Source organism: Marmota monax, unplaced genomic scaffold, assembly GCF_021218885.2.
Source record: "Marmota monax isolate L192 unplaced genomic scaffold, Marmota_monax_Labrador192_F-V1.1 WCK01_AAM20220418_F8-fsc00004, whole genome shotgun sequence".
Classification (NCBI taxonomy): domain Eukaryota; kingdom Metazoa; phylum Chordata; class Mammalia; order Rodentia; family Sciuridae; genus Marmota; species Marmota monax.
This window is the reverse complement of record NW_026692881.1, coordinates 32,981,547-32,992,145: the sequence shown is the minus strand read 5'-3', so window position 1 is coordinate 32,992,145 and position 10,599 is coordinate 32,981,547. Positions and strand designations below refer to the sequence as shown.

Sequence of the window (10,599 nt, the reverse complement as noted above, 5' to 3'; positions counted from 1 at the left end):
AAAGTCAGTTTCTTGAGATGATAATGAAATTGACAGGTGGATTCTCATGACAAAGAATAGAAGGTAGAAAAAGGGCAGAACATGACTTCAAGAGAAAATAAAGAATGAAAGCAAAATTTAAAAATTAGTTTTTTGATTGTCTCGTGGTTATTAGCTAGGAATAAAAGAATATTACTTCAAATCATTGGGGAAGCAGAAGGATTGGCCAAAAAAGAGTGTTTTTGTAACACTATAGTAATGATTGATGTAACACTATAGCAAGACTCATAAATACTAAAACCATCAGTGAAAGAATGTTGGATAATAGACTTTTGAATGGATTTGAAAGATTATCTCAGAGATCATTTATGAATTGCAAAGGGTAAAAGGTATCTTTCCAAAAAGGAAATCCAGACAACATTATTTTAAACTAGCAATCAGTCTTAACACCAACAAAGGGACAATCCAATACCAGGTCTCTTCTGATGTGACACATTGATGATACAACACCCCCTACACATTAGTCCTACCAAAATATTTAACCTGAATATAATTGTGAGGAGACAATAAGACAAATCCAAATTGAGGGCCTGAACTTTTAAAAAGTATTCATGTGAAAGGATAAATACATGGTGATAAATTTGTTTTTTATAATTTTTTAAAGGGTGCCAGGCCAATAATCATCAGATGCTAAATAACTAAAGAATTATACTTCTGAAAACTTTTTAGAGGATTCCACATGAAAAACAATTGAGTTGCCCTATGTGTGCCACTAAGGACAGAGACCCTTTTTTGTTTATTTATTTTTTATGTGGTGCTGAGGATTGAACCTAGTACCTCACACATGCTAGGCAAGTGCTCTACCACCGAGCTACAACCCCAGCTCAGAGGCTCTTTTTAAAATTAGTATTTTTTGAGTAGAACCACAAATTCAGCCTCTTGTAACTTACCTTCAGAGGGGAAGCAAACTGGAGGACAAGGTGCATATGAATCAGAGTCCCTTTAAAACTAAAAGCAGCTTCCTGAACAGTGCTTGTTTAAGTCAGCTTTTGCATCACTGTGTGACCAAGATACAGGACAAGAACAACTTAGAAGGAAAAGTTTATTTGGGGCTCATGGTTTCAGAGGTTTCAGTCCATGGACAGCAGCCAACTCCATTGATATGGGCCCAAGATGGGACAGCACAACACTTGGAGAGAAGCTGCTCAGCTCACCCAGATCAGTAGGGGTCTGGAAAGGAGTGGTGTACCCTGAGGGCAGGTGCACCTTTCAGAGCATTGACCACCCCCACCTCCTCTCACCATGCCCTATCTGCCTACAGTTACCACCCAGTCATTCAAATTAGGATGGGCTGATTAGGTTACAGATCTCACAATTCAATCACTTTACCTCTGAACTTTCCTGTATTAACACAGGAGCTTTTTTTGGGGGGGACACCTCACATTCAAATCATAATAGTGATTTTCTGCATCCCAAATTTCCTTACGCTGAGAATGAAAACCCAGAAAGCCCTGCCAGGTCCTGAGGCACCAAGGAAGCTGAAACTGACATGTGGTCTGGCTACCACAGCCTAGCTAAATCTATCTATCTATCTATCTATCAATCAATCAATCAATCAATCACCTGGCTCTGGTTTCCATAAATGGGGTGGAGAAACAACCTAGCTGCTTCTCACCAGTTTGATTAAATTGGACAAAGTTCATTTTTCCTTTTTATAACCCATTTCATATTGCAGGGGTAGGGTGTTGAGTCCTGGCCAGCCTGGATCCTGGCTTGGGAGCTGGTAATATGTGGAGGTACAAATCCAGGTGTGGGTGATGCACACATTCTTAAGCTGGGTGTAGTGTTCCTAAGTATCCATTTTATTATGTATATTCTTTAGTATGAGTTATATGTTACATAATTTAAAACGCATTTTGGCTAGGGAAATCAGAAATGTCCAGTTTCTACCTTTGGCCTATCAATTCTTCCTGGACCTAGATTCAAAGCAGGTATGAGGTAGGAATTTGGGAATAAAGGGAGATACTAAATCTCAGAGGGAGTGCCCATGAACCATTGAAATGTAGGAAACACCCATGAACCATCAAAATGCAGTGAGCACCCATGGGCAACTGCAACTCCTGAGCAACATGCCCTTGTCTGCAAAAGCAACACGAAGGCAGTGCCTGTGAGTGCAGGGAAACTGGCTTGGAATCATGTAATTCCACCCTGGCTCTGCCTCTAGTCCAGCCCCTGGCAACCATCCCTCTATAAATATTAGGCCCACCCACCAATGGGTTGCTATCTCTTCCTTGGGACATGATCCATGTTCTCTCTTGAATGAGTATTCCTTGCTTTACCCCAAAGGCATTCTTGAGATTGCCCCCATTCTCCCTTGAATATGTATCTACTTTCCTAAACCTCTGCCCGTGCCTTTGACTGGCATGTGCCAAATGCTTTTCCTTCACATATGCCAAGAACCCTACTGGTTCTGAGTCAAGTTCCCACTTCTTTTCTGGAACTCTTTGGACCCTTCTTCAGAAACATCACTTCTCCTGTGACAGGTATAGGGTACAAAGGAGGCTAGGGTAGGTAACTTGATAAGGACAGACAGATGTGAGTGGTGGGTACAGGAGGCTAAGGGAATAATTCCATAAAACAGGCCCACTGTGCTGACCCTCTCATGCTTTCTTTTCCAAGAAGCAATTTACCTGCAGCACTGCCTGGTTTAAGTGGACAGGATTCCCCAACAAACAGCCTGTTATCTGCAGGAGAAATTCAGGCTCAAAATAATATCAATAAGAGGAAGCCAAATTACCTGAAAGGACGGACTTTTGTGACCCTTTTCACAGACCAGATCCCCAAAGGAGATAAGGATAATTCCTTCTAACCACAAAATCTGTAAGAATTAATGGTTAAGAATACAATTAGAACCAGTTAGTATGGGCCAAAGTAACCTAGAGTTGTCATGGCAGTGGGGAATTGAAAGTCTGATCTCATCCTGCTGTCAGTAGAAAGTCAAAAGGTGAACCTGGGAGGGATTTTCAGAAAACTTCTCTGGTATCCCCAATTAAACTAGAGTGCATGAGAGGCATGCTATCCCTCTCCTTTCTAAGAGGACCCCACTGTCTCCCTTGAGAGCATCCCCTTTCCCTTTTCCTATCCCTTTAAGAAACTCATGCTTATTACTCTAAGAGACATGTCTGAAATCTTTCTGATAATAGCAAGAATTTAAGTTCAAAGGGGATAGGGCATCATGATGCCTCAGTTTCCCAGAGTCCCCAGCCCTGTAACAAATGGAAGATCAAGAGGTTACTGAAGATTCCCTTCAAACCTTGGTGCAGAAAAAGCAGGGAAGCTGGGCAGGTCCAGTGGGTGTTTTTACCCGAGTTCAGCTTCCAGGCCTGTCTAAGTTCCAGGGTCCAGTGTTTACTCTCCTGGTTCTCAGACTTGGATTTCTGATTTTGCCATTATGATAGGGGAGAAAACGTCCATTTCACACAGACCTGACATCCTCAGTGAGAATGTTCACAAAGAGTAAGAACACAACAGCCTCTAAAGGACTGGGGAAGTAGCTCAGTAGAAGGGTGCTTGTCTAGCATGCAGGAGGCCCTAGTTCCATTGCCAGTACCTGTTCCCCAACAAGAGAGTGCCTAGAGCCAAGTGCAGAGTTGGCTCGGGTCTGAGAGGAAGGGAAGGGGAAAGGCAGGGTGACCCAATGTTCTCCAGAGAGAGAACAGGCCTGCCCTCTAATACTCCTGCCATGCGGCAATGAGTTTGGAAGGAGAGCCACACCCATGTCCCAGATCCCCCTTACATGGTAATTCTGTCCCCTGGGAAATGTGCCCCGCTAGAGAGAAAAACCCATTAACCTTGGGATAGAATCAGGAATAGAGTGGGAGGAGGACAGGATGGGATCCTGAATTCCTTTTGAGGGACAATCTGCTTCCAATAGGTGGGTCCAGTTTATTTTAAAATTATATTAGCACATTTTCTGAAGCTTGATCCAAATTACCTGGCTTCTTGTCCCTTCCCCTCAAGGAAGCTGCCATTGCCTACGATGACCTATCTGCCCAAACCTTTTCACCATCCTTCAAGATGGATATTCCTTGTATTTATTCCCTGCTGGGTCAGTGGAAGGTGACTAGCTCCTTAGGGACTGTGCTCCCTCTGCTGGTTCATGAGCAGGAGGCTTCAGGATGTTGGCCCTTCCAATGGTGATATCAACTTCAAATAACTGCCATCATAATAATCTGCTATAGATTATCAGTTGCTGTAGAATAATAGTGTTAATATAAAATATGTCAAGGGCTCTGGAGTCCAATGAGGTCCCCATGGACCTTTGGCTGTTTTATCTTCAAAATTGCAGGATCCATCAGGGTCCAGTGAAGGAGACAGAAATTACACTTGCTGATTTAACAGAATATGGGGAAAACTGCTAAGCATGTTGGAGGGCTAAAAAAGCAGAGTGGGTATTTGGAGATCACAGGTAAACACTTGGGGAAGCAGCTGCCATCCCTTTGTAGAGGGAAGAGGTTGGGATTATCAGAGCTTTTCTACTTTCATGTGACAAATCTCTCTCAATCTCAGAGGCTTCCCTATTCTCAGGGATGGCTCCCTAAGGCTCATTCATGCTGCCCTCTTATGGAAGGTCAGCTAGGACATCTGGTTGACTTGGCCTGTTTTTCTTTCATCCTCACACGGTGGCATCCACAGTCCAAGAAAACAAGTGCTCAGGAAGACTCTGCTTGTTCGTTTGTGTCTGTCTCTCAGGCAAAGCAGTTTCCTGGCCTCATACAGGGTGCTTGTGCAGGGGACAACGGGGGGGGGGGGTAGGCAGATATCAGGGGGCATGATTCATCACAGGTTAATGGTATAACCAACTATCCTAAGAAACTGAAAGTTGAGTGGAGAGGGTTGGTGGGGCTTTGGCTACCTTGGGAGCTTGGAGGAGGGGTTTCACGGAGCTAGAGCTGGGACATGTAAGAATGGGCCCCCACCAAGCTGTGCTGGGAATATGGAAGTTGGAAATTGGAGCCATCTAATTGGAGCCATCTAGAAGAACTGGCAAGAAAATTGGGACAAACAAACCCCTTCTTTCCTCTTGCTGCCCTCTGGTGGCCCCATATTAGCAGAACTTATTAGGATGCTTGCCAACAAAAGGGATGTAGTTCCCAGACTTCTAGCCCTGAGCCACAGAGTAGAGAATGGCAGGAACTGAAACAAACCTTCAAACTGTGCAGGGTTGTTGTGAAGACTGGAATTGTTTGTATAGTTATTAGCCCAATGAAATGTCAAGTAAGGACAATTGTTTATTATAATTAAAAAGCTAACTCTTGTAATCTTAAACATAATCTTATTGAACTCTCACTATGTAGGTACCATGAGGTGGGATAAAATCTGGAGGTAACTGAAGTTTTTCCTAACCCAATAGAGTTGGCCCTCTGTATCTGTAGTTTCTACATATGTGGATTCAAACACTGATTGAAAACTTTTGCAAAAATGGTGCCGAGCCAGGTGATCACCAATTCAAAGCCAGCCTCAGCAATTTAGTGAGGCCCCAATTTAGTGAGACTCTGTCTCTAAATAAAATATAAAAAGGGCTGGGGATATGGCATAGTGGTTAACCACCCCTGGGTTCAATCCCTGTAACAAAAAAAAAGCAAACAAACAAACAAAAAAAAACTATACTGAACATGTACAGACTATTTCATGTCATTATTCCCTAAACACAGTATAATGATGATTTGCATAACATTTACATTGCATTGGATATTATAATAAGTAATCTGGAGAGGACTTAAGATATATATGAATATATGAAAAGGGTTCTATGTAAATACTATTCAATTTTTAAAAAAATATTTATTTTTTAGGTTTAGATGGACATAACACAATGCCTTTATTTTTATTTGGTGCTGAGGATCGAACACAGGTCCCACCCGTGCTAGGTGAGCGCTCTACCGCTGAGCTACAATCCCAGCCCCAACTATTCCATTTTTAATAAGGGACTTGAACATCCTTGGAGTGTGTATATAGCATTATAAATTTTTAAATTCATAATCCCCTTCATCCACAGTTTTGCTTTCTGTCGTTTTAGTTACAGTCAACCATGGTCTGAAAATATTAAATGGAAATTTCCAGAAATAAATAAGCAATTCACAAGTTTTAAATTGCTTGCCATTCTATACAGACAAGCACCCTGAAAAGCTGTCCCTTTGCAAAAAGAAACTTACATCTACATTGGTAAACAGCAGATGCAAACAGAGGCTTTTCTGATTACTACCTCCCCCCCACCCAATCTGCTTAGGAAAGACCTTGGACAAGAGGGGATTGGGGTCTGACACCTGGCCCAGGCAGAGATTACCATAGGTGATCTTCCAATGGCTGCTACCCAGAAGACTATCTGGAGAATAAGACAACCTTTCTCTGAGATCCAGTTTCCTTCCCTCACTCTTTCATTACTTGCCTTAAAACCAGTTACAAGAAGCTTGAAGCATCTACACTATATAAATTCCAACCATCTGGCGCTCCTTTGAGTTTTCTATTTTGCATGACTCCCTTACTTATGCAAGTTAATTTATTATTCTTGTCTTGTTAATGTCTTTTGTTATAAGGGTGTCTTCCATGACCTGTTATGATGTGAGGGAAGGGACCACCCCCTGTTCTGCCCCTACACCCTCTTCCCCACCACAATCATAGTTTCCCTTATTATTACCATTCTATATTACTGTGGCACATTTGTTACAATTGATTTACCAATACAGAAACATTAGTAGGTCTTTGCTTACATTGGGATCCACACTCTCCAGTTGCAGTTTTTTGGGTTTTGACAGAAATTTCACTCAGAATTTTACCACCTTAAAAATGCAGTTATCGGTCTGGGGTTGTGGCTCAGCGGTAGAGCGCTCGCCTCACACTTGTAAGATCTTGGGTTGGATCCTCAGGACCACATAAAAATAAATAAGTGAAATAAAGATATTGTATCCAACTACAACTAAAAAATAATATTTAAAAAAAATGCAGTTATCCTCCCTGATCCCCTAAAACCTTGACACCTACCAATTTTTTTAATTGTCTATAGCTTTGCCTTTTTCAAAATGTCACATAATTAGAATAAAGTATATGGTGTTTTCAGATTTTTTTTCCCCACTTAGCAATATGCATTTAAGATTCCTCCATGTCTTTTTGTGGTTTGAGGGCCTATTTCTTCTTATCACTAAATAATGTTCCACTGTATGGATGTACCACATTGTACCAGAGTTCATTCATTCATTTATTCAAGGACATTTTGGTTGCTTCCAACTTTGGGTAATCTAAATAAAGCTGCTATAAACATATGTATGCAGGATTTTATGTGGACATGTTTTCAACCCTGCGATGGTTTGGACATGGTTTGAGGGTATCCCCCAAAAGGTTTATGTGTGTAGAAGCTGGTCCTCAATATGGTGATCTTGAAAGGTGGTGTAACCTTTAAGAAGTGGGACCTACTGGAAGGGGTTCAGGTTATTAGAGGCACTGCTCTTGGAAAGAATTCATGTAGTACTCATATTGTTGTTTCCATGAGAGTAGACTGTTATAAAAAGAGTGAACCTGGCCTCTGACTTCCTGTCTTACCAAGCAGATTATTCACTTGTACTTCCATTGTGACCCAATTTGCCATGTTGTGGTAGAGCCAACAGGGACCCATCAGAGGCCAAATAGACAAGACCACCCTATCTTGGACTTTCAGCTTCCAAATGGTAAGCTAAATTGACCTCTTTACAAGTACCCAGTGTCAGGTATTTTGTTACAGCAACAGAAAACTATGATAAATTCATTTGGTAAATACCTAGGGGTTATGTTTAGCTTTGTAAGAAAATGTCAAACTTCCAAAGTGGCTCCCACTGACATGAATGAGAGTTCCTGCTGCTTTAAGTCTTCCCTAGCACTTGGTGTCCTCAGTGTTTTGCATTTTCAGCCATTCTAATAGGTGTGTAGTGGGCATATATGTGATATATACTTTTCATAGGACTATATACATATGCAACACAATTCTGTAAAAGGAAAGCAAGAAATAGTAAATGAAAAGCCAGGCACAGTGGTGCATACCTATCATTCCAGCTGAAACAGGAGGATTTCAAGTTCAAGGCCAGCCTCAAAATTTAGCAAGATCTTGTCTCAAAAAAATTTTTATTTATTTTTTTTAATATTTTATTTTTTAGTTTAAGGTGGACCCAATATCTTTATTTTTATGTGGTGCTGAGAATCGAACCCAGTGCCTCACGCATGCCAGGCGAGCACGCTACCACTTGAGCCACATCCCCAGCCCCTTGTCTCAAAATTAAAAAATAAAAATAAAAATAAAAAGCTGGGATTATAACTCAGTGGTAGAGTGTTTTGGGGCACATTCTGAAGTACTGCAATAAATAAACAAACAAGTACACAGGATGATGGTTACCCAAGGTGAGGGGGATAAATAAGTACTGTGTGTGACACATACCATACATTTAGATGTAAATTGCTGTGATGACTTTTTAAGATTTGTAGCTATTACATTAAGTTCCTAAATTAGCAATAAGTAAACTGATATTGCCCACTGAGGTGTCTATGTCCTAATCCCTAGAACATATGAATGTTTTGGTTTTTTGTTTTGTTTTGTACTGAGGATTGAATCCAGAGATGCTTCATCTTGAGCTACATCCCCAGCCCTTTTGATTTTGATATAGGGTCTCACTTAGTTGCTGAGTTCTGGGCTGGAGATGTAGCTCAGTGATACACTTGCCTAGCATGTGCAAGGCTCTGGACTTAGTTCCCAGCACCATAAAATGTATAATAGATATATAGATAAAGGATAACATTAAAAAAAAAAAGTTGCCAGGTGCAGTGGCACATGCCTATAATCCCAATGGCTCAAGAGGCTGAGACAGGAGGACTGGGAGTTCAAAGCCAGCCTAAGGAACTTAGTGAGGTGCTAAGGAACTCAGTGAGACCCTGTCTCTAAATAAAATACAAAATAGAACTGGGGATGTGGCTCAGTAGTCGAGTGCCCCTGAATTCGACCCCTGGTACCCTTTCCCCCCCAAAAAAAGTTGCTGAGGCTGGCCTCAAAATTGTGATTCTCCTGCTCGGCCTCCTGAGTCACTGGGATCACAGATGAGTGCCACTGCTCCAAGCTGAATGCTTTGTATATAAAAGGGGACTTTGCAGATTCGATTGAGGATCTTCAGATGCAGAGATTATCCTGGTCAAAGTGATCACTTAAAATCATTGAAAGTAAGAAAAGGAGGCAGGAGGACCAGCCAGAAAGACAGCATTGAAGGAGAGAAGATATGCAACAGTTTTTGAAGATGGAGAAAGGGGCTAAGAGTCAAAAAATCAGGCAGTCTTTAGAAACTGGAAAAGACAAACCAGCCCTGTCAACACCTTGATTTTAACCCAGTGAAACGGAACTTGGGCTTGTAACCTCCAGAATTCAGATAATAAATTCATGTTGTTTTAAGTCTCTAAATTTACACTAATTTGTTATAGTGGCAACAGAAAACTAATACACTGGGCTAGGCACTGTCAGTGAATTGGATTATGATTAATCCAATTCTGTACCTAGGTCCAAGTTAAAAAATAAATAGCTTCAACTTTTCAATGGTTCCTCACTGCTTGGAAGATAAAACTCCAACTCCTCAGCATGGCATAGATCCTTGACAACATGGTTCTACAGGCCCAGGCTTAAATCTCTAGCACTGAAGACCAACTCCACATTGTTGCCAACACTCCCACCCCTAGACCCAGACATTTTACCCATAGATGCTGGCCTCTGAACCCTTTAGCTATTCCCATTGAGTCTTATGGGGCTCGACTCCTCTGTCAACCGTTCTATGAAGTCCTCCAGGTTAAAATCTCCCTCCCCACCAATTGACAGTACCATGCGTTGCTGCATGGTTGATGGTGCCTACAAGATTAGGATCCGATGGTACTTGCAGAGGTCTTCAGAAACAACTCTGTTAACTGAGAACTGTCAGGTCAGGCAAGAGACAAGTCCTCTCTTCATCTCCACCCTTCACTCATCCACAAGAGCAGCTACAAATTGTGTGCTTTTTCCTGTCGGTGCTGAGGAGGTAAAGAAGCATACAGAGAACTGGTGTGTGTGTGTGTGGGGGGGGGGGGGCTGCAGAGCTAATTTGAACGTGGCTTTCCACTTCTTCAAGCAAGACTTCCTTCCCCACATGGCTGATGTCTGTAAACACAACCTTAAATCTATGCATTTCTGTTAAAAGACTTTTACTTCTACGATTAAATACGGGGGGAAGGAGGGCAAGTCATTCAAATGGACGGTTGCTCGTCTCACCCGCTAACCCGACGAGATATGAAAGGTAGGCAGCCCTCCGAAACATACAGCAACCTACCAGACTATCTCGGCTAGGAATTCCTATCTGCTGGAAAAGGCGCCCCAAAGACGCGACCGGCCCCTGGGGAGCCCGCGGTCCGTCGAGTCCCGCCAGGTGCCCGCCAGGCGAGCCTCTCTTGGGCCAGGCGCGAGTTGGCGGTTGATGACAGCGGCCCAGCCGTTCTGCCTCCAGAGGAAGGCCGGCAGGGCCTGATAGCTCTGACAACACGCGGAGCCGGCGCAACGCCTGGGCCGCAGTTGAAGAAACCGCTCTTGGC

At 42.4% G+C, this 10,599-nt stretch overlaps 1 non-coding gene across 1 annotated transcript; it reads right to left on the bottom strand.

The window, feature by feature from the left end:
- Positions 1–640: 640 nt before the first annotated feature.
- LOC124096615 (U11 spliceosomal RNA) lies at positions 641–772 on the bottom strand. Its single transcript, XR_006852919.1, has one exon. It is a non-coding gene; the product is annotated as a U11 spliceosomal RNA (small nuclear RNA).
- Positions 773–10,599: the final 9,827 nt, after the last annotated feature.